The sequence below is a fragment of the Nomascus leucogenys genome, chromosome 8 (assembly GCF_006542625.1).
Source record: "Nomascus leucogenys isolate Asia chromosome 8, Asia_NLE_v1, whole genome shotgun sequence".
NCBI lineage: Eukaryota > Metazoa > Chordata > Mammalia > Primates > Hylobatidae > Nomascus > Nomascus leucogenys.
In genome coordinates, this window is record NC_044388.1 from 71,748,301 (window position 1) to 71,773,547 (window position 25,247).

Here is a 25,247-nt window from a genome sequence, read left to right on the forward strand (position 1 = left end):
TGCCATCACTCAAAAAATTAAAAATCGACCATCCTGGCTAACATAGTGAAACCCCGTCTCTACTCAAAAAAAAAAAAAAAAAAAAAAATTAGCAAGGCATGGTCCAGGCACCTGTAGTCCCAGCTACTCGGGAGGCTGAGGCAGGAGGATGGGGTGAACCCAGGAGGCAGAGCTTGCATGAGCTGAGATCGCACCACTGCACTCCAGCCTGGGCAACAGAGCGAGACTCCGTCGCAAAAAAATAAAAATAAAATTTTGTGGATGCATTTTTAACAAAGCTACTCCCTGATGTCTGATCCACAGAAATTATGTAAAATAAATGTTTACTTCTATGTTAAGCTGTAATTATTGGGATAATTTGTTACACAGCAATAGATGACCAATGCACCATCATTGCCACCACTCATTGACAGGGCCACAAAAGTGAATCCAGGTTACTGATCCTCCTGCATGTAGGATAAAGTAGCAAAAAGAGCACAGATTCTGACTTCAGACAGATCTCAGTTTGAATTAAAACACTGCTGTCTACTTTCTCTTTAGGCTTGGTCAAGGGCCTTTTTCCTCAATGAGTCTCAATTTCCTTATCTTTAAAATGGAAATAATACCAAAGTCATTAGCATTCTATGAAATGTTTGAGAACTAAGCAAGAGAAAAGTTAAAAAGGGCTTATCATGGAATTGGAGTTAAGTAAATATTAGATCTTCATTTCTAATCTTGTGTTCTTCTCACTGTCAGTATGACAACCAAGTTAATAATCAGTTGCTAACAGAAATAAATTTTGTCGGTCTTAAGATCCCTGACAACCTCTCTTTGTATAAACAACTAACATTTGAAGATAATGGTAAAGGCATCAGAAGAGGGAAATTCACAAGAGATTGATATGCATAGGAACAAAGAGATTATTTTTAATGAGAATGGCAAAACAGGCTACTTAAACTACCTGATTTCAAAACATGATAAAGTTCCTGTAATGAAGATGATATGGTATTGACATCAGAATAGACATATAGGTAAATGAAATAGAATAGTGAGTTCAAAAATAGACATATATAGTCATTTGATTTTTGACAGTGTTGCCCAAGTAAATTAATGGGGAAAGAGTAGCTTTTCAATAAATGGTGCTGAAACAATGGAATATTTGTACTTAATTATACCATATACAAAAATTAATACACTATCACCATCTTGAAGAGTTTCAGTGTCCTTTCTGGTATACTTTGTAATTCTTGGTTGAGGAAGTGAAGGGAGCCAGGTGGTTCAAATAGAGCCTGAGCACTGTGCCAGAACACCACTGTGAGAAAAAGAGGAAAACATAGCGCTCTTGTTTTCTCTTATCTTTGCTAAGACCCATATCTCTCCCTCGCTGTCTTTTCCTCTCTCTTTTCTGGGAGATACGTAAGAAAAATATGAACAAATGCCAGTTGGCCCACTAATATATCCCTTCGGCTAATAAATCATGTCAACAAGCATATAGCAAGGATGATTCTCAAGGTTTATATCTACTTGAGAAAAAAGTTATGACATATTGAAAAGTTTAAAATCATAAGATGAAGATATAACTAGACCTCAACATTGATAATGAAATCTCAAATAGGGGCTTCAGATAGGTTATTCTGAGATGGATTGTACTCTAAAATCTTTATGAAACAAAAATTCTGAAAAAAAAATTAAAACTTTTGATATTCATCTTTTTTTAAATGCTGAGAATATGGAAACAGTGAAACTCCACCCCATCCTATACCATATACAAAATCAGTTTTTCTCTCATATGCTTTGTGTCATAAAAATTTTTTGGCTTAAGCAAATGCCAAAATTTTTTCTTCCATGTATTCTAGAAGTTTTGTAGTTTTAAATATAATGTTTAGGCCTATGCTTCATTTTAATTTAATTTTTGTATATGGTATAATGAAGTACCAATATTCTATTGTTCCAGCACCATTTATTGAAAAGCTACTCTTTCCCCATTAATTTACTTGGGCAACATTGTCAAAAATCAAATGACTATACTGTGTATGTCTATTTTTGAACTCACTATTCTATTTCATTTACCTATATGTCTATTCTTATGTCAATACCATATCATCTTCATTACAGGAACTTTATCATGTTTTGAAATCAGGTAGTGTAAGTAGTCTGTTTTGCCATTCTCATTAAAAATCGTCTTGGTTCTCTATTGCTTTTGTATTGTCATGTAAATTTAAGAATCAAATTGCCTGTTGTTACAAAAATTATGTATCAATGTTGATTGAAATGTTTTTGAGTTTATATTTCACTGTGGGGAGAATAAACATCCTAATAATATATAGACTCCCAGTCCACAAACACAGTGTATGTCTTTATTGGTTTAGGTCTTCTTCAATTTCTCTCAGCAATATTTTGTAATCTTAAGGTAAATGTATTGCACACATTCTATTAAAGTCATCCCTAAATTATCACATTATGATGCTATCACAGCTGTTTTTTCAATTTCCAATTTTTCATTGTTAGCATACAGAAGTACAATTTACTTTTATATATAGACCTTGTATCCTGTGATATTGCTAAACCTGCCTATTCGTTCTAGCAGCATGTTTGTTCAACTCAGACATAGCAGAGAAATAATTCATTACCTATAGTTTCTTCAAATCATTCATATATTTGTACCTACTTCTTCTGTCTACATTAAAATCATTAGGAGTGTGCATAAAAACTAGAAAATGCCTGTTAAAAGAGAAGCTGCTGCCTGCTGTCTACCAGAGGAATATATGTTTGATGAGAGATGCTTGGTTTGGGAAATCTGTTCTTGATGTCAAATGCAGTTCTGGCTATATGCAAATAGAAATATGAACCTATTGCTCACTGCCTCCTGTGGTTCTGTGTGTCCCAGGAATGCCACTCTGACTGCCAGCCTCCATCTGGCTTCTCAATTAGAGCCCAATAGGACAACTGATTTTCTGTTGTTCTAATGAGAAGGCAATCAGTTATGTGTTTCTTTCCATCAAAACTTGATTTGTTTATGGAATAGTACGACTTTTATCATTGCTATTTTAATATGCCCTGGGATATTTGGTATTTATAATCTTTTTTTTTTTTAAAGAAAACGCAACAATTTATATTTGTTTAATCCTGGTAGCCCTTCTCTTTACAGGTCACTCATATTCCTTACTGATAGGCTTCAGCTTTAAAACATTACACCCTCCTCTAACCCACTAATATGGCCTCTCCCAATATCCCACCAGAATGCTTATGAAAATACACTAAAGATAAGAGAATCTATAACATAACTGAAAGTGCAGACTAATAAACGTTGGCGATGGCAAAAACAAAGTTAGATAGAAAGTAATTTGCCCAATGTAAGTCACAAGGCCTAGCTACATGGTTCTTCAGAAAAGCATCTGTAAAGAGGTAAAAAAGGCTCTTTCTATCCCATGAGACTCTTTATAAGAAGCTTCTTTATATCAGAAAGCCAGGGATCATACAGACTGGAAATTCTCACTCCAAATAATCAGATGCATGTTTGAAATTACATGGATATAAAAAAATACTGCAAGCAGCCAAGTAAATAAAAGTGTCTACAAATGTTGGAACAATATCTATAGAGTTATCAAAGGAAGAGTTGAGACTAATAAACTGTACATCTAGAGAATATAAAAAGACAAAGGCAGATATTTTCAAGATTCAGGAAATACTCTACTGTGGAAACTTTCCTAACTGGATAAGTACTTTGATCTTGGAATGAAGATGACAACTGGTATTTATAATCTTTATTCTTCATGTCTATTTCTTATCCCCTAACACATTTATAGCCAATTTTCTGAATTATCGAAGTTAAGGAATAGTTATTTTTATATTGGGATTGTGAAAGAAAACCAGATAGTTTAATAAATACAGTGTTAAAAGGGCATTACCAGGACATAATAATATAAGTTGAACTCCTATAATTGAACACCATGGATAACTAGAGGCAATATGCTAAAAAAAGGTTAACTGGCTGCCTGTATTAGTCTGTTCTCCCACTGCATAAGGTCATACATTGAGACTGGGTAATTTATAAAGGAAAGAGGTTTAAGTGACTCACAGTTCTGCAGGGCTGGGGAGGCCTCAGGAAACTTACTATCATGGTGGAAGGGAAGCAAATATGTCCTTCTTCACAATGGCAGCAGGAAGAAGAAGCATGAGTGCCCAGCAAAAGGGGAAGCCCTTTATAAAACCATCAGATCTCATGAGAACTCACTATCACAAGAACAGAATGCGGGAAACCACCCCATGATTCAATTATGTCCACCTGGTGTCTCCTACAATATGTGGGGATTACGGGAACTACAATTAAAGAGGAGATTTGGGTGAGGACACAGCCAAACCATATCATTGCCAATGATCTTTGTTTTGTAAGCCTGTTCAAAAACAGGGCATACAAGAAATGAAAGTTTGAGAACTGCTTGCACAATCTAAACCAATCATAATGAAATTAATGAAGATTCTGTGTTTCATTTTCTACTGTGTTCTTTAGAAGAGCTGCTAGAGTAACTATTTTAAATAGTAAAATAGTTATAATAGGATTTTTCCACCATGGATACTTCCACCAGGTGGATACTTCCACCATGATAGTAAGTTTCCTGAGGCCTCTCCAGCCCTGCAGAACTGTGAGTCACTTAAACCTCTTTCCTTTATAAATTACCCAGTCTCAATGTATGACCTTATGCAGTGGGAGAACAGACTAATACAGGCAGCCAGTTAACCTCTTTTTCCACCCCATGCCTTTTGGGGAGATGATGGCCTCAAGGACATTGCCATGAGGTGAGAACAGAGAGACAAAAGAAAATTATTGACAAAAATGATTAATTCATTTTAAACTAATCCATAGCAATAAGATGATGTATGCTTTATTATGTCTTTTCCTCTGAAGGAAACCTTACACCATAGCCTTTGAGACTGACAGATTTATGTTAGTAACCTGGAGCCTGGATCCAACAGGTAAAATGAGATGCAGACACTCGCTTAACAGAACAGAAATGCATTGCCCATATTACTATAAGTCCATATCTTTTTCTCAGACATAAGTGATTTCCATATCTAGTTAGCTATATATCTAGATCTAGATCTGATGATATAGTATCTACATATGGATAGACAGATAGATAAAATAAGCACACACATGCACATGCTTTTTCTTCTAGTGTTAACTTTCTTACATATGGGGTGTGCCTAGTCTAGGGGTATTTATGTATGTATGTGTGTCTAATGAAAAAAAAATCTTTCTATAAGGTTAAAATGTATTTCTGACTAATAAAATGAATCAGATACCTCAGTGATAGAAAGTGAAGCCACTCACTCATTATGGCTTCTCACTGGAATTTGATGTGAGTCAATCAAAGAAACAAATATTTGCCATAATTTCGATAGCTAGCTAGTGTTTCTGCAGTTGAAAAAATATCAGAATTCAGGAGTCCAACAGCATTGGTCTTTGTAAAATGGTTTTGAAAGATTGGTCACATTACTTCATATACAAGCATACGTAAAAACAACTGAATGTAGCTTTGAATCCGTAAGAAACAAAGACAAAATATATACAATAAACTGGTGTAGATGAACTTCTGAAAGCCATCTCCAGAGGGCAATAAAAATAAAATGACCGAAAAGTTCCCTGAATATTATGACAGAATCAGAACCAGAGACAGATTTTTCTGAATGTTATAAAATAATTTGGCAAGAATAATTTAGTAGAATGCACAAACCCAAGTACAGTGTGACTATAAAGTAATGAAACCTATTTAACCAATCTCACCTACAACTGTGTTTCCATTCAGATGCTATAAATTGAAAAGTGTCAACTTTCCTAGGAATCTTTATGGCATCTATGTAGAAGCAGGCACTTTACTGGGATGTTGATTTGCTCTATTCCTGGTTTCTATCGGAACTATTATGTATTTTCCAGTCAAGCTTAAAATAGGTCACACTGAAACTTTAATGAGATTCCTTCTCCTAAGGAACTTCTCTCTAATGACTTCAAGTCCGCTTTTCTAACCAAAGAACAGGAACAATTCTTTACACCCAAACATTCAGATTCTTTTAGTTAATAAATTGATTATCCAGATGTTCTCTTCCATGTGAGGCCAAATCTTTGAATGCTATTAATTATTTTCTCATGCTTCACATCACATAGGCAAAACAGTTTCGTGTGGTAGTGCATGGATATAATTGTGAGCCTTATATAGTTTAAATAGACTTTGAGATTTTCTTCCCTCGAGTGGAGTTTTAAAATTTCTGAAATTCAGTTCTTTGGAATTCTGTGATGATCTTTGAAACCTGACTAAATGTTACCTGAAGAAAATAGCAGAAGCCTATATTTTGGTCATCTGCCACTAGGTGAATAACAAGAGCAATATTCTTGGCAAGTCTCGCTCAAGAAAGTCATGTCCGATCACATCTGATTATATTCAGGAAGTCTGGAATTTAAATGGTTTGAAAACTAATGTCTGCAATTAAATAATCAAATAAGTTAGCAAATTAACAATATCCTCTAAATTACCTCCTCAAGTAATTGTAACATTTATAATCAAATACATTTGCAGAAAATATTTTTGCATCTTTGCTTTTATCAAAAAGCATCTTAAAGTGATGGCTCACCTGCTTTGATGAGTGTGAAGTACTCATAGTCTATTCATTCTTTTCAATATTTTGTTTCTAGAGCAGGTACCAAACCTTGCAGATTTCAGTTTTTGTATTTTTTTTCACCTCTTTTGATCTTTCCTTACAAGCCTTTCTGCGTATTTCTTAGCTAAAAGGAGGGATATTATATGTTAAAAACAAACTGATACAGGAATCATGAGGATTTACTTCAACAGGTAGCCTTCACTAAAAACCACTGATTATGCCTATGGTCCCTGCTTTTATTTAGTTTGATCACTTTTTCTGATATTTGCTTCTGAAAAATACTGTATCTTTCAGAAACAGTGTGGGGTTATTAGGAAATTATTAAGATGTCAACTCAGCTTGTGTTAGTAACCTAACAAGGTTTCTACCTCTTCAATGACACAGGAATCCTTGCACAGGAGAAGAAAGCAATCTGCAGACACATCTATGAAGAGAGACAGGGAACTCTTTCTTCTTTATGTAGAAAACTAGTTGATTAACTATTAAAAGCATCTGCAATTTTAGTGAAAGTTTTTAATTATATCAGTCATATATGGCCCGGAAATTAGTTCGTGTGGTAACTCCAAAAGTCTATAGACTGTTTCCTGACACACACAACACTCCATTGGTAACCCTGAGCCTCAGTGCAATTAAACCAGAATTGACACTGCTATAGGGCTTGAAGAATATATGTTATTGCTTACTTCATGGTTTAAATCTATCATTTTCTATTTATGTAACTTTGTTCAGGGGATTGCCCCTTTCTGTTTCCTCATCTACAAAATAGATAATAATACCTATTTTGCTAAAATGATTTAATAAGATAACTTGTATTTCTCGGTGCCCTAGTGACCAGGACTTAACATGATCTTCCTACAAACCATTCTCAATGCAGCAAACATAGCTCTTATAAACACTGAAGTCATCTTATGCCACCCCTCTGCTCAAAATTATTTAATGGATGTCCCCTCAATACTTTGAGTGAAAGCGAAAGTCCTGACAGTGGCCCAGAAGACCCTGCCCTATCTGTCCTCATTGCTGGCCTGTTATCTCCTCATCTTCGTTTCCTATAACCCTCTCTTGGCTCAGGCTGCTCCGATGGCCTGTTCTTGATTCTTCACAAACCTTACAGCCATGTTCGTGTCTCAGAACCTTTGCACTGTTTCCCTGCAGGGAATAACCTTCCTCCAAAGAGCCACATAGCTCGCTTCCTCTCCTCCTTCAACTCTTGGCTCAGTCGCCACCTTCTAGGTGTGGCTCCATTTAAAACGATAGTCCTTCTCTTAGCCTGCCTGTTTCCCTCCATCCTGTTCTGTTTTTTTTCTATAACACCTGACCCTCTCTAATATACTATATGATTGATTTGTTATGTTTTTTATTTTTTCCCTCACTAAAATGTTGCATCATAAAAATATATTTTTTGTTGTTGTTGTCAGCTTTGTTCACTCATTTATCCCCCATACCTACAAGAGTGCTTGGCATAAAGTAGGTGCTCAAAAAATATTTGATGAATGAATAATTAGTAAGTGGTAGTGAGTTTTTGCATTAGTACTTGGCCTAATTTACTTTCTTAAGACTTAGTTCATAGCCACTTCTTGTCTCATTCTTCTCCAGAGTGCCACATATGGCAGGGTAATTATTCTTCCCAAGGAAGTGCAGCCTGGTCGTGAGCCCAGACAGCCTCCAGCTACCTCGGAACATGATCATTTCCCATTTCTCCACTTTTACAAAATAGCTGCGCAGCAGTATGCCTTTGAGTGAGCATTCAAGAGTCTCCAAAGAGCACTGCTTGTTTCTTTTTGTAGTCTTGCTGTGGGGGGAAAAAATCTCCACAAAACTCGATCTTGCCAAGGGCCACATTTTCTCTCTTTTTTATGCCCTGCAATATGAAGTCAGCTTAGGATTTACTTTTCAGCCATAGCTGACAGTGCCTGGGTCCCTCTGTCTCCACCAGACACCAGGACCATTGGCTTAGCCTCTGACACACTACGCCCAGCTTAACTGCTGGTAATGAGAAAGGAAGAGTCACACCACAGTCAAATAATGTGCTCCTGGATGGAACTGAACATACAAAGGATGTTGGAGGTAAGGTAAATAGTGAGGAGTTGAAAGATTACTTTCTCTTAAATAATATTCTGCAGATTACCTCTTCTCTTTTCCTATAAATACAAGGAGCATAAATTAAGGTGAGGAAGATGACAGATGGTGGTTTCAGAAAGAAAACATGAACAACAGTTGCTTTGTTTTTATTTGGGCAGACATGATGGGAGAGGCTCATGTCACAGAATGAGAGGGTCAGGTATGGCTGCTGAGGAATGATTCACAGTATTCTAATGAGACTCTCTTGGATTAAAAATAGATGGCTGCACATGGAAACTACACAGCTCTACTGTTAAGGAGAATTGAGAATAAACAAAACCACTTTGCCCAGCAACTGACTTGAAGAGGATACTTCCCTAAGTTACCACTTCAAGTTTAAAATTGCAGAAGAGCACACGGCTGTGTATGAATACCGATGTATGAAATGATGGTAGTCTGCGCTTCTTCAAAGGGCATAGTTCCAAGCCCCCACCCTCCCCAGTGAATGCCTGAAACCACCATAAATTGGAACATTTCTATTCTTGTCTTCCACCCACAAATTTAATGCCTTTCCATCTTAACTAAGCACTTATCATGCACTGTGGCCGTAACTTTTGTGGTTTGAGGTGTGACAGCAAAATTAGCTTGAATTTCTTTTTCTTCCTTCACAATTTCACGTATAGAAGATTCCTTCTAACTGTAGATCTCAGCAACCTCGGCATAGGATTTTTTTTTCTTTCCTTATTAAATATTTGCACTTTGGGCCCATTATCAAGTAACACAAGAGTTACTTGAAAACAAGCACTGTGATGCCACAACAGTCGATCTGATCACAGATGGCTACTGAGTGACTCATGGGTGGAGAGCATCTACAGCTTGCATTTATTGGACAAAGGGATGATTCCCGTCCCAGGCAGAGTAGAGCAGGAGGGCACGAGGTTTCATCATGCTACACAGAAGGGTGGGCAATTTAAAAGTTATAAATTGTTTATTGCCGGAATTTTTCATTTAATATTTTTGGACTGCTATTGACTGTGGGTAACTGAAACTGCAGAAGGTGAAATTGTACTGGGGGAACTACTATATTCCAACAGTGCAATACCTGTAAGCATGTGGAAATGTAAATCAGCATAATATTGGTACAACGTATCGATTTGCTTGCCGACCTTGTGAGTTAGTAATGTACTAAGCTCATTCATAATTGCAAAGTATTAAACTTCCTCTATGGGTAGCATTGCACTATACTTTGGGGGAAAAGATGCAGGAAACTGTCTTTCTCTCCAGAGAAGTCACAGATGAATGTGGGAGAAAGACAAGAAATAGAATAACTTATCATATATTGTGGTTACAATCAATGACAAGATAAGTTTCTGAGTGTTAAGGGAACATAAAGAGACATTGGAGGCTGGGCACGGTGGCTCATGCCTGTAATCCCAGCACTTTGGGAGGCCGAGGGGAGTGGATCACGAGGTCAAGAAACGGAGACCATCCTGGCCAACATGGTGAAACCGCGTCTCTACTAAAAATACAAAAATTAGCTGGGCGTGGTGGCGCATGCCTCTAGTCCGAGCTACTCAGGAGGCTGAGGCAGGAGAATCGCTTGAACCCAGGAGGGAGAGGTTGCAGTGAGCTGAGATGGTGCCACTGCATTCCAGCCTGGCGGCAGAGCCAGACTCCATCTCAAAAAAAAAAAAAAAAAGATACATTGATTGGAGATGCGGATCTCAAGTAGAAAGGCAAAGAATGCTACATATTTCCAAGAAGATGTTACTTTGTCACCTTGAAGAATGCCTAAGTTGGAGTTAGCTAAATAGACCTGTGGTTGAGTGAGAGGGGCCATGATTAGCAAAAGAAAAAGCTTGAGCCAAGAGGTGAAGGCAAGAAAGTGTATCCTGAGGGACACAGAAGGGACAAGAGGCAGGAAGGCTTTCTCTGGTATCCTAAAGAGTTTGGGCTTGACCCTGGATGGAGAGCTGCTAGGAGAATTTGGGTAAGGCAAAGACACAACTATTACATTTTAGAAAAAATGATACCATTGGCAATACAGAAAATGTATCAAAGTTGAAGCCACTGGGTACATCATGGTTCAAGTCGCTGAGAATGAGAACTGATACAGACCTAAAGGGGTGGCAGGTAGAGGGGAATTCATGATGAACTCAGTTTGGAATATGTTGAATTCACGTATTCAGAGAAATGTTTAGGGTAGTGGGAAAGACAAGATTTGGGCATAAGAGAGAAAATAAAAATTTGAGAGGTTGAGATTGTGCAGTGCTTTATCATAGCATATATGATCTCTTGACACATTCTTTATTTCATGTCTTCCCTGACTAGAAATAAACTTCACGAGGGTGAGAACTTTGCTTTATTCTTTATTTCCACCATCCAGAACTATGCCTGAACCACAGGGATCACTCAGGAAAAATTTACTGAAAAGATGAATTATTCAGAATTGTAGTTGAAAAGATGTCCTCAGAGGAGTTTACTTCTTATACACAATGGACATGAAATAGGGCGTAGAGTGAAACCGTAGGCAAAACATTGGGTGGATAATGTCATTTGATGCCAAAAAAGAAGCATTGAGGAATTAGGAAAAACAAGAGATAATGAGGTCCTAGGTGACAATGGAAGCAGTTGTGGAAAACTGCTTTAAATGTCACAGAGCACTCAGAAGGAATTCCTAAATGACCTCATAAAGAAGTCCACTGTGGTTTCCCTGCAGAGGTGGGAATAGAATCAGAGTGCTAAGGATGGAGGGATTAAGAGGAGGTGATTATATTATTCCTCTTTTCAGATAATTGAGAGAGAGAAGAGAAAAGCAGTAGCTGTTGCCAGAAATATTGAGTAAGGAATAATTTTGTCTATATTTTTACATTTTTATTGAGTGCTGTTAAGTTATGATTAAGTAAGAAATTAGTAGTGAAGTTGAGGTTGAAGACAGGACAGACTGGTAACAGGAGGAAGAACATGTACAGAGGGTGTAAGACCAGATCTGTTTCATTTCCAGCTGTAACCTGAGTTCCATGCAAGCACTGGCTACATAATACACGCTCAGTAAATCATTATTAATTGAATGAATATATTTTTGAAGGAGATAATGATGAAACAAGTGAATATACGTGGGTCAGAATCAGGAAACAGAATAGTAGTTTTGACTGGTGGGGGAGGGGTCTTGTCTGTGTCTTTATCTTTCTTCTTCCAGGCAAACAGAGCTTGACTCCCATGCGTTTTTGTCCTTTTCTGGATATTAAGGGGCTAGTGGCTTTCTTGGCCCTAAACTTACCACACCTTTGGTGTTCTTCTCTCTGCACTTACATACAATTAGACATGATGTGATCACATGTCTGTCTCCACTTTCCTTCTCCTCCAGCCTAAGTTTTTTAGTTCCACTTAATTCCACCATGCCTTGAATGATTCATTTTATTTTATTTACATGTATACATCCTCATCTCACCCTCTTAACCAACTCACCTACATTCTGCCTGGTCTCCCTATTCCACCTCTGAGCATTGCATAGATTATTTGAGATTTCAAGGCCACCTTTCTGCCTGTTTTGCAATCAAACTTGTCTCTTGCAAATGCACGAGAAAACCTCACCTCCTTTATGAAGTTGTCAGAGACTCCTTACAAAATACTAACTCAATGGTATAACTCATCTGCTATTTTTATGAGTGGATTAGCTTCAGATTGTTTTTCCATGGAGACACAGAGGATGTATGGTATTTACTAGGATAGCACACTCCTCATGAGGACACCTTGGAATGCTCATCTTTTCCCTGAGCACTTGCAGTAAATTCTCCGTTTTTCCTCCTGTTCATAATGAATATGAATTGTTATAGGAATAACATTAAATCATCTCTAAGTTAGCACTTTTATAAATTCTAACATAGCTGTTAGTAACAAATGTTTTTTAAAAATCACACCAGTACTCCAGACTCTTTGAATAGGTTAGAGCACAATTAAGGTAGACTTAAATATTCGAACAGACAGAAAGCTTCTCCCTGTATGGCTGCAGAGTGTACCTTTCTGACCAGCCATCTTATCAGTTTGAATTTCTGGTTGATGAGGGGATTTAGACAAGGTGTCCCTTCACTAAGTTTACCACAAATCATATGACAGCAATTCAAAGATTATGCCTTATTCTTGACTTAAGTACAATGTGGATAATGTTGATTTATAATATAGAAGTTGTATTCGTTACCTATTAATCATTGCATAATAAATTACTCGATGACATAGAGGCTTAATGTATTTATTAAAACTGTCTCATACAGTCTCCATGGGTCAGAAATTCAGGAGGAGCTTACCTGGGTGATTCTGGTTCTAGCTGTCTCATGAGGTTTCAGTCAAGATGTCAGCAGGGCCTGCAGTCATCTAAAGGGTCCACAGGGGCTGAAGATGCGCTTCCAGGTGGCTCACTTTCATGCCTGACAAGTTAGTGCTGGCTTTCAGTAGGAGGCCTCAGTTCCTCATCATGAGGCCTCTCTTCCCTCCACCCTCATGAGGCTGCTGGAGTGTCTTCATGTTATCTAGCAGGCAGCTTTTCCTGGAGAGCGCTACAAGAAGGCAAGGCAGAAGTCTCAGAGTCATTTATGTCCAGCCTGAGCACATACGCCATCATTCCTGCAATGTCTTGTGAGTTACACAGGTCAGCTTAATTCAGTGCGGGAGGAAACTACACAAAAGCATGAATACCAGGACCTGGTGATTGATGGGTCTTCTTGACCTGGGTTTTGCAGAACTGATATAAGAAAGAACTACATGTATGCCTATAGAGGTATTCCTGTGTATGTAAATATTTCTAGATTATGTGTTTGTGATGGTTACTTTTATCTGTCAACTGGACTGCATCATAGGGTGCCCAGATTAAACATTATTTTTGGGTATGTCTGTGAGGGTGTCTCCAGAAGAGATTAGCATTTGAATCAATTGACCCAATAAAGTAGATTGCCTCCCCAGTGTAGGTGAACAGCATCTAACATAGGTGGCAGAAGGAGGAATTTGCCTGTTTTCATTTCTCCCTGCCTACTTGAGTTGGAACATTGGTCTTCTGCTCTTGGACTGGAAATTACACCATCTGGGATTACCCAGGCTCCTATTGATTCTGTTTTATATATCTGTTTTCCTATTAGGATACCTCTTATATTAAAATGCTTTGTTTACCTCAAACGCTTTATATTTTTATTACTTACCTTAGCACCTTCACTGCAATTAGTGCTAAATATTTACTGAAAATAAAGAAGAGACATCAATATACGTAATTTGGCATACTTATTTTTTACATTTATTTTCAAGCATTTCAGGGATAGTGAAAAGTCCTGATCAGTTTGCATTCGGCCAAGTCTGTTGGCTATATTTACTCCAAATACCCATGCATGATTTCAAGGGCATAATGGATATTGCAGGGGCTTGGAGTCCTCTTCCAAGAAAACTGGAACCCCTGCCGGGATGTGGATAGCAGATGTGTAGTCCTGACAACGGGCACCGTGTTGTATTGCTGGATTAGATGTTCATTAAGGGAAAGTGGCGTATATGAGCTTTATACTCAAGATTTACCACTAATGCTTTCCAGACCCACAGGAATCTTCTGCACTTGTTTTTCTCCACTAACTTTAAGAGACTTAAAATCAGCCATGGGAAGTCAGAGACCAGTCCCGTGAATCAAAGATGTGGAGATTTTGGCATCTATCCTTCTAACTGACTTGCGGTAGAATAATGGCCTAACAAAACCTTGTTCATGTTACACGTGCTCATTTGCCCTGAACACAGATATGAAATCCAGAAAAATGACTGCAAGCACGCTGGAACAAGGTTCAGCAACCTCCACCCCCAGCCGATCGCAGTGACATTGTGCGTAACAGGCTAGCAAAGACTTGGAGCCCAGGGGCAAATCGTTTAATGTATCCGTGTCTCTTTTGCCTCCCTGCCTTGTAAAAATAGAGCAATGACGGCTGGTACATCTTACAGGACTCTTGTGACAAATGGCTAATAAAAATCCAAGCAAAAGCACTGTGTAAAAAAGGCGACTGTAGAAGGCACGGTGTAACATGATGATAGAGCCTAAGAGACCCAAGTGCTTTGGGGATAATTAGCAGATTTTGGCAATATCTTCAACGTCACTAAGGTCTGAGTAACCACAACTTCAAGAAGTTCATTCTGTGGTTCACTCAGGTACAGACTCTCTCACTTTATCAGGATCCACTTTCTCACTTTTTTTGATAGCAAGACCAATGTTGTTCAATTGGGTCAGGTCATATGGTGGTAGGGCCAAAGAAACATAAGGAGTCAGGCCAACCAAAAGGATGAATTCAGGCCTGTTTCGTCACACTGATGGACTTTGGCCCTGCTGTCTTTTTACTCTGCTTTATTAATAATGATACTTTAAATTTTTCTGGTAGAGAAGAGTGCTGGCTCTCAACTGGAATGTTTTCTGCTCTCTTTTGTACACAAGATAACTCACGGGGTATAGTGGCTCACCCCTATAATCCCAACACTTTGGAAAGCTGAGGCAGGTGGATCACTTGAGGCCAGGAGTTCAAGACCAGCCTGGGCAAATGGTGAAACGTCATATCTACTAAAAATACAAAAATCAGCAGGGCATGGTGGCGTGCACCTGTAGTCCCAGCTACCCGGGAGGCTGAGGCAGGAGAGTCGGTTGAACCTGGGAGGCAGAGGCTGAAGTGAGGCAAGATTGCACCACTGCGCTCCAACATAGGCAACAGAGCAAGACTCTTTCTACAAGTAATAATAATAATATAATAATAATAACTCATGGGAGACTTGCACATTTATCCCCTATAGGCAAGGAAGATTTATTAGATGAAGATATCAAAATACTTTCCATTGAGGAAACAGGTTGGAGGTGGGAGGCTGTAACCATGCTTGATTTTGTACCACCCTAACCTTTGCTTGTAAGTATACTTTTTGAAAACACATTTTATTAAACTGAAATGTATTTTGTTCTGAAGGGTTGAAAAAGGCTAAAGAAGTGGGAAGGAATTTGTGTTAAAACTTATACAATAAAGGAAAATTTTCCAGCAACATGGAAAGACATCAGAATTGAAATCCTAGTGAACTACTAACTTATGTGAAATGGACAAGTGGCTTATTATTCCAATTTTACAGAAAAGAAAAATGAGACATAAATGTTAACATCTATATGTGTATGATGATTACGTGAGATAAATTTGGGTCTCTATTTTGAGTGTTTTGAGGGCAGGAATGGATTAGGACTTTCTAAAATATTAAATGGGCCAATCTAAATATGTTATCAAAATTTTTCAGAGGTATATTGTGTGGTATTTACAGCAAGATGAGAATGTATTTTAAATTGACCTTTGATCATATTTTTATTCTTTTAAACATGTTCTGCCTTATTTTCTCCATAATAATAACTATAATTATATCCATTCCCCATTATAAAGCTGCTCTTTTTTCTTTTCTGACATTCTGCCTTCATTGACTAATGATGGTGAGGCTACCCCCTGAGGTTACTTACAAAATTAAAGAGATTGGGAAGGAATGTTACATGCAGTCCACATTGTATGTGATACGGACAGGAGACAGGAGGGCAGAGTCCCTGACGACAGCTCCACCCTCAAGCCTGGACCCATGGCCCTGAATGAGAGCAGGCATTGCTGTTTTCCTGCCCAAAGGTTGCTTTTTCCAAAACCACCCTGGCCCGCCATGCCCCCTATCCTGTACCTATAAAAACCCCAAACTCCACTGGCAGAGGAATAGAGTGGCACGGCAGAGAAGGAAAGAATAGAAGTGTCTGAATGTCGAAGAGGGAGCTGGACAGTCAGAGAGGAGTTCAGCTGGGGACAGCTGAGCTCCAGGGGAAGATCATCTTCCCACTCCATCCCCTTTCCAGCCCCCCACCCACAGAGAGCCACCTCCATCACTCAGTAAAACCTCTGCATTCACCATCCTTCAAGTCTGTGTAACCTGATTCTTCTTGTACGCTGGACAAGAATCCAGGTTCCAAGAGGGCAGGGTATATGTCACCCTAATTCTCCACTGGGTTAACACTTAGCCATCTGTGAACAGTAACTGCTAAAAGAGCATTAATTGTAACACATGCCCTCTGGGGCTCCAGAGGTTGTGGGCAACTGCTAGATGCTGCCCCTGGCACCCAAAGGCACTAGCCCTGGCTCTTGCACCAACTTACCTGCATGCTCCCCCTCCTGCAAGTGGTTTGAGTTCAGCAACAAAGCAAAACAAGTTACCACCAACCCCCAATACCCTCCCTGTGGCAAGACTCACAGGAGGGTCAGGGAACTCTCCTCCCTCATATGCATTATTCCAGTTTAGTTACCTACAAAATAAACTTGCCAGAATTAGTGTTACTACATAAGCTAAGGACCTATTTCAACATATGTGAGCTTCTAAAAATCAGATCAATGCACTTCTGTCCAATTTTGGCCAAGGCTTCATGATCTCTTTCCTTAAAACATCAACTTAAATTTTACCATTACTTTTCTCTCTTCCTTCCCCTTGTCCTATTCAACTATTATTAGAGACATTTTAAAAAAATTCCTTTCTTTTTCCATGCTTGGTTTCCTCAATCGCAATTTTATATAGAAAACATTTGACATTGTAGTCTAGCTTTTCCTAGTTAAAATTAAATATTTCATTAAAAAGAGGAGTCTATTTTTTTCAGACTTGTAGGGCTCTGGGAAGTGGACTTATGGGAAAAACTGACTTTGTATTTACTTACAAATAAACAACCATGTGTCTGTAATTAGTAAGAGATCCACTGTATGTATTTATCTTTTTCTTATGTGTTACCTGTTAAAGATGACCTTGTGTTTCCCGACATACTGTCAAGTGAAAGATTTTATAAGAATGGTCCTGTATTCCTACATTATTTTATTGCATTGCTCATCAATTTTGCATTTTATCCCTCTCTTATGATCCTAGCCTTTCCTTTATTTGAAGTAATTATCTAGTGCATAGAAAATTGTTTAATTTGGTTATTTTAGTTACTTCAAAGAGAAATTCTAATGTAGAATGATTTTTTATATATCTCTTACAGACTCAAAATACACACCACTATTATAAAAATCTTCCCTGCCTAGCTCATATTACCCCTGACTCCTACCCCATGGTTCCCTAGCTTATTGAATGTACTCATAGCATCTCTTTTAGTCTGTATTGCTATCATGTGTTTTTCTAATCTGTTCCCCATAGTAACAGTGAAATCCTTGAGGGCACGGGTCTTATCTTTTTCAACTCTATTTTCAGCACCTCGCAGTGTGAGTGGTTGTAACTAGTTCAATAAATAACTAGATGTCAAAATAAATAAATGTCAGCTAATTTTTATTTATATTCAAAGATAAAATTTTATTTATTGTCATAATTACCTTTACCCAATCTATTTTTTATTGTTTGTTTCAAATTACATCAATAAAAATGTGACAATAACCACGCTCATCCTTAGACTAACACCAATGTTTAGAAGCAGTTTCACCATATAGTTCCATTTTTAAAAATTCAGAATATTTGCTATATTCTTTAATTGAGTCTTCCCAAAGAAATCTTTGAACTAATTGTTGATTTCTCAGATTTCTATTTTGTTATCTTTAAGACACTCTTTAAATCTCATCAAAAATCTTCATGGAAATTAATTACATTGTACCCACACATTATAAAATCTTACCATTTAAAGATACTTTAGAGTTCATCTGAACCATTCTTCAAAAAATTAGCAACGAAGTTCTTTTGGATTGATATTCATGTACCCAAGAAAGATAGGTAGAATATTAATTCATTTTATTATTTCCAAAGAGAAGGTGTGAAAATAAACTAGAACACAATTGAGTTGGCGGAACTGAGTTTGTGTTTACAAAACTGAAAAGGCTGGACCACAATGTGGTTTAGTGGTGATATATTAATTTAGATAACAATTAAATCTCAGAGACTTACCATACTGAAAGTTTATTTTTTGGTTCACACAAATCTGATATACTGGATAGGGGCTTTTCTCCATTCATTTACTCAGGGATCCAGGTTCCAGTCCAATATGCACCATTCAGCATGGTTGCAGCATGGTAAGCAGCCCTGGAGGCAGCAGGTGAGCTCTTCATTGCCTTGGACCAAAATTATATGTCAGTGTTGGTGTCCTTTATTTGGCTAAAACTAGTCATAAAGACCTGCTAGACCCTACCTTGGCCAGTCTCTACCTAGTTATCCCCCCTTGTCACCATGTATTAATTAAATGCACTCTCCTTTCCATATGCATAATGGACTGACCTCTCTCCAAGTGACCCAACACAAAGGCATCCAGTCTCTGCATCTAGTTCAAAGGTCAGGGTCACTGGTTGTGCTTGTTAAGGAGTATAGAACCAGACATGGGAATTCATGGTAGTCTCTACCACAGGATGTTTTGATCAAGTATGCTACATTGAATGCCTTTCACAATCAAAACACAGTCCTAGGTGGTCAGTTATATTTTTACATATCACAATTCGATTAGATGTAGAGACTAAGAACAGAACAGAAAACAAAAAATAACTGTAGCATTGCTTTTTAAATCAGTTTTCACAGAAAATATCAGTATTGTTAGTTCAAATCTTTGGAAAGACCAGATTTGATCAGTTAAGATTGAACATCCACAGAGTTAGGACCTTTGGCTTCCTTAACTGTTTTATTTTTCGAAATTTTCAGTAAAAGCTCAATGAGCATTTTTATTTACTAAGAAAAAACTGTAAGGTCATTTTACTAGCTATGAAATGATCATGATATCGCACTAGTCAAGTGGTACAGTTCAAAATAAGATAATGAAAGAACAGTTAAAATTCATACTTTTTAAATGGAGGTATTGAACTAATAAAATTTTTAAAAGTAGCTTAAAGATAATTTGCTGTATGTTTTTCCTTTTCTTCACTTTCGATCAGATCCCCATAATATCCATTCAAACTCCAGGCTACAAACTGTGGCAAGAGATGGCCCCACAGCAGTGCATGTTTTAAGGTTTAGCTTCCCTGAGCTCTTTGAGGCGGAATAAACATGGTTACAAATGGAATATTTCTGAGCTTATATTTGACTAAACATAGGCTCAAATCAATTAGCAAAAATCAGCTATACAATAGGAGGATTAGAGAAATGATTATTTCTAGAACCATTTAACACCTCTTTAGGAAAACAGCAGCTGTTAACCCAAATCCATTACTTAGAACTTTTCTAACAATAACATGTAGCTCAGTCTGAATTTTCAGACCAAATAGCTCAGTCTGAATTTTCAGTCTAATAGTTTCTTGTGTAAGGCATAAAATATATTTTTAAATGGGACTCCAGCATTGAGTTGAAAAACTGCTTGTTTCATTCAGGTAAGAGTACTGGCTTTTTGCACAACTAAAAAAACATTTCTTTCTGTCTCTGCCTTTGTTTATCCATTTGTAAAAAGGAATTCTTTAAATTTTCATAGCATAATTGGGAAAAATGTATTTAGAGCCCAATTTCCAATAACATAAAATTCTGAAAACTTTGAAAAAGAAAATGAATTCATTTAACAATTTTATGTTTTGTCTCATTCTGCAAAAATATACCAAATAAAAATAAAGATGAGGGATTCTATGAAGCAACTTTCAGACATTCAGAACCAAAAAGACAAAGACAAAGAGAATTAAAGTAAAATATGATGTACCCAGGAGTTACAACAGTGAACCAAATACAGCCTCGAATTTCGATCTGTGCTTCACAGCAGCCAGCAAAAAGAACAAAACATATTTTGTTAGTTCATATAAATAAATTAAAAATGCATGAATAAATAAATAAAGCAAACCAGTTTCTCGATTCTGAAATATTTTCTGGAAGTGAGAACTGAAAGGAATTTCCACTATGGACACACAAGCAGGGAGACTGGATTAAGTCTTTAAAACCTCCTGGTCATAGATGTGATATGAAGTTTCTTTTGACTTTTTATTTTAATGTTTAATGATTATGACAATAATGGCTAATAATTTCCCATGACCCATTTATTCAACAATTGTTGGTGGCATATATAATGAGTGCTGGGTGTTAAGGAAGCAATGGTGAAGGAGAGACACCCTCCCTACCCTCATGGTGCTTGCAGCCTAGTGGAGCTATGAAAAGATAGGCAAGTGAGTCCTGTGATTGGAGAAGTAATGAGAAGGGTCTTCTAAGCATAGGGGTAAAGCCTGCAAAGACCCTGAAGGGAGAAAGTAATGGCCATTCTGAGAACTGAAAGTTTGCACAGTGCACAGAGGGCATGAAGAACGAAGGAAAGGTGAGATTATAGAGGTATGCTGGTAACTAGATCATAAAGGGCTTCACAAGCCATGTTAACGAATCTGGCCTTCCACATGAGGACTGTGAACCAAAGCAAAGTTTAATGAAAATGATTCTGAGGTTTGCCAAAACAAAACACTCAAAAGCCACCAACAAAGAAACTGAACTCCAGCAATGCCACTGGATGAACTCTAACATAATGAAATGCTTATAAAGTGTGAGATGAACAGGGAAATGTAATGCTTATTCTGTGTGACCTGCTACTAGTCCCTAATACAGCAATTGGTTTCTACTCCAAGAGGGACCAGACTGCAAGAGACACAGCTGATTCCTTTGCAGTCTTGAGTCTCTTCCAACAGATAGATACATACTCCATTAGCCTAGCAGAGGTCACACATCTGGCATGGCTGCTTGTATCAGCAACAGCAGTAAAGATGCACCATGGGCCAAGGAGAATCTATCTTGGTGACTTGTGATAATACTAAATGCCTCATGGCCTCTGCCTTCTAGTGAAGAAGGATAGTTTCTGCTATCAAAATTAAAACAAGGCTGGGTGCGGTGGCTCACACTTGTAATCTCAGCACTCTGGGAGGCCAAGGCGGGCAGATCACCTGTGGTCAAGAGATCGAGACCATCCCGGCCAACATGGTGAAACCTTATCTCTACTAAAAATACAAAAATTAGCCAGGCATGGTGGCATGTGCCTGTAGTCCCAGCTACTCGGGAGGCTGAGGCAGGAGAATTGCTTGAATCCAGGAGGCAGAAGTTGCAGTGAGCCAAGATTGCACCACTACACTCCAGCCTGGCAACAAAGTGAGACTCCGGTCTAAAAAAAAAAAAAAAAAAAAAAAATTAAAACAAAAGCTTGATGGATTGTCAGAAAATTTTTTGTTATAGTTATGTCTTCAGTGAACTGAGGACAGTGAGCTTTGCTTTCCTTAGAAGACAGGGGCTAAGAAGATTCTCTTCCATGTGTGTTACAAGAGAGGAAAAATGCATGTCTTCTCAATGCAAACCTCACCCTTTCCAACTATGCGCCCAGGTCTCCTCCACACAGCAACCCCTTCCCTGACCAGACACATCAGTTTTTAGAGCTGGAATTTAATTTCCTTACCCAGTGAAAAATTAAAATGCTTAAGTAATAACATTCAGCAACATTGTCTGCTCTCTGGTAATTCACAAAAACAGGGCAATTATGCTTTGCCTCGTGTGGCTGATGAGGCCACTTTGAATTTCAGGCATTATTTAATAACATCCATGCTTGCATGTAAGTGCATTGTTATAATTATTGGCCATAAAGCTGGTGGGGGGGGCATGTATGTATGGGGGAAATAGTTTTAACTATTTAATTTGATGATGTAACAACACACTCTTGCCATTACCATTCCTGCAAATTCATATCTAGCAACAACATGCAACACCTTTATAACTCAGTATTTCTTTATAACTCAGTATTTCTCTGCGTGCATTCTAGTTTAAACTTTGAAAAACCATACAATTACCACTTCAAGTGAAGAGGGCTTTAGGGTGCAGCCACCATCAAGGATATATTAAAATTAAAATGAAAACACATTGAGGGACCAGAGAGAAGATTGCGACATGTGGGGCAATGAAACTGCATGAGGAATTTCAGTGCCTGAATTATTCACAGATTATCCATTTTGGCAGCCTTCTTTTCTTTTATAAGAAAACCCACTCATAGATGTCTTAATTTTCCTTTTGGCTGATATAGTTTGGGGAAGGAGTCATCTTTAATAAGGTGGTCATATGTGTTGAGGGGACTATGGAATAGTGTTAGGGCAGTTGACTTTGAACCCAGTAAGCAATGGTTCAAACCCCAATATAATCTCCTTCGTAACCTCATAAGTCACAAGGCTTCAGAGTACTTCTTCAGGAAACTGAATTTCCAAATACAATCTGTTCCACAGATATGTGAGGTTACGCTATTTGGCTCATGAAAAGAATTGGAAATAACAAAGCTGTGCTTGTTAATCTTAGAAAAAGTGAATTTAGAGGATATAGTTGTTTTAGATTGTCTGCCAGGTTTGTCAAAAAGAAATTGGGATTTGATTTATTGATCTTCATTGCTCCAGTGGGTAAAATATCTCCAAGAGATAAAATATACAGAAAGCAAATTTCCACTGAATATAAGATGTATTTTTACATTTGAGTTTGTGATAACCATTTGTCATAATTATTTTCTAGAGATGTTTTTTTTTTTTTTTTTGCCCCAGATGGCAAGTTGCTTAAAACCTAAGGCTTCTTTCAGTTCTTTACAATCCAAGATTATATGCAATGGACTGGGAACAAAGAGGGGGACTGGCATTTAAAGTCTTTTAGTAAGTTTAAATTTACTTCATTGAAATGGGTCTCTGTAGGATAGGAACCCAACTTTCCCCATCTGTATCTCCATCTCCTTCTCCCATGACACACCCCACTAATGGTTTCCAGTGGCAGAAGTCCAAGATACAGTAATCCTGTTTGTTTGATGACTAAACATCCTTTTATGCCTGGAGGATCAACTCTAACAGTCAAACAAACTGAATTAGTGCCTAATGCCGAAACCAGAGCACTCTCTGGACTTTAAAGAGAGGCCTGAATCACCAATATTTCTATTCTAATTAGTGACTCCCTAGAGGAAAAATCACTTTGCTTCACTTCAGTTGATTATGACAAACTTTTGGGAATATAATTGACCAAAAAAGCACTGAGTTTAAAATGCATGTTGAGGTTCTTGGGTAGCATGAATCCATACCAAGTATACATAGAGACCATGAACTGGCATATGTTTCCCACTTTCTCAAAGTAAATGTTTTGATTTGACTTGATTTGCATTTAGAGTAAGTAAAATTGAAACTGAGATGAATGTGTAAGCTGTTTAGAAAGACGTGCCTAAGTCTGATCTGAATTTTACCTAATGTTAATTAACCCTTTAGGGAGAAGAATTTTGCATTATTTATTTGTCCTACTCATATATAGCCTGGCTAGAGCTTATGGTTGCCAACATATTATTATTTCATGAAATCTCCCTCTTACTATGTGAAAATCTTTCACATGTTCAGATCGTTTGCCCTCTTGACCTGGAAGAGAAGACCTGCTCTCTGGAAAGGTGATGTCCCAAGGAAGACCTGACACTGGGGATTCTGTTATAGTTGTTTATTCTAGGAAGGAATAGCAAACTCCCTGGATCTTATGTGGCATGGAAAGCAAATTGTGAACTAGAAGTAAAGAACAGAGAGTGAGATGGAGCCCAAGATAGAGTATTTCTCCTTCACAATGTAGTTTCAGGCAGACTTCTATGATATAATCCTAACATAGAGATTTGTGATTTAGGAAGTAACATTATTCAATGACATCCTCTTCCCCACTCTTCTAAGGTGCTTTCCAAGTTCCAGGAACTGCGTTTTTAGATAAATAAGACCATAGGGAAAGGAATTATGTCATCATGACTATGCACATAGAAAAACCAATAGTAAAGAGAAAAGTTTTATCTCGTATGTCAGACTTTCATTATTTTTCTTTTTCATATGAAACCACCAATATTTAGAAGAGTATTGGACATCATTTCTTGCCACAGACTGAGTACTTCACTGTTATTAACTATGGTTGGACTCCAGTTGAACCTGTTCTGAATTAATCTGAAGTTCTTATTGAAATGGAAAGAATATTTAAGAGTCAACTCCTGGTTCTGCTGACAAGAATAAAGTATGCATAGAAAGTCCTGTCATCATCACAGGTAGCCCTGATAGTCACATTCTACCAACACCATGTCATCTGTTATGTTTGGAATAGATCATCTTTCAACAACCTCCCAACTACTCACCCTGCTGTGAACCATCTTTATCACTCCCTGCTCTGAAAAATTGTGTTTTTTTTTTTTTTTTTTTTTTTTTTTTCAGAAAGAGGGAGGTAAAAAATTAGAGTAATTTAAGCTTCACATTTACTCAGAATATGTTGCTTTTTAATTTCCAGTTCAACATTTGTCTTTAATTAGGAAGAAAGAATACATATGTTACATTGTCATAGCTAGTTAATCTTATCATTTTTTTCTTTGTCCCAATACACTTTGGAACAAATGTTATTCTCCATTCATCCTGACACTAAATTGGTTAGCCAAACCCAAAGATCTACTAATAATCCTGCTTTGGCATGGGAGAGTGAGTGAGATAAGGAGGCAATAGAGGAGATGAATTGACAAATGGACGGAATAGAATTCTGGTTGATGTTCTTGTCTCTAAGCTGTAGCAGCAAGAATTTATCCTAAGTACATAAGATTGTTAAATAATGATGAATGCCGTTTGATTATC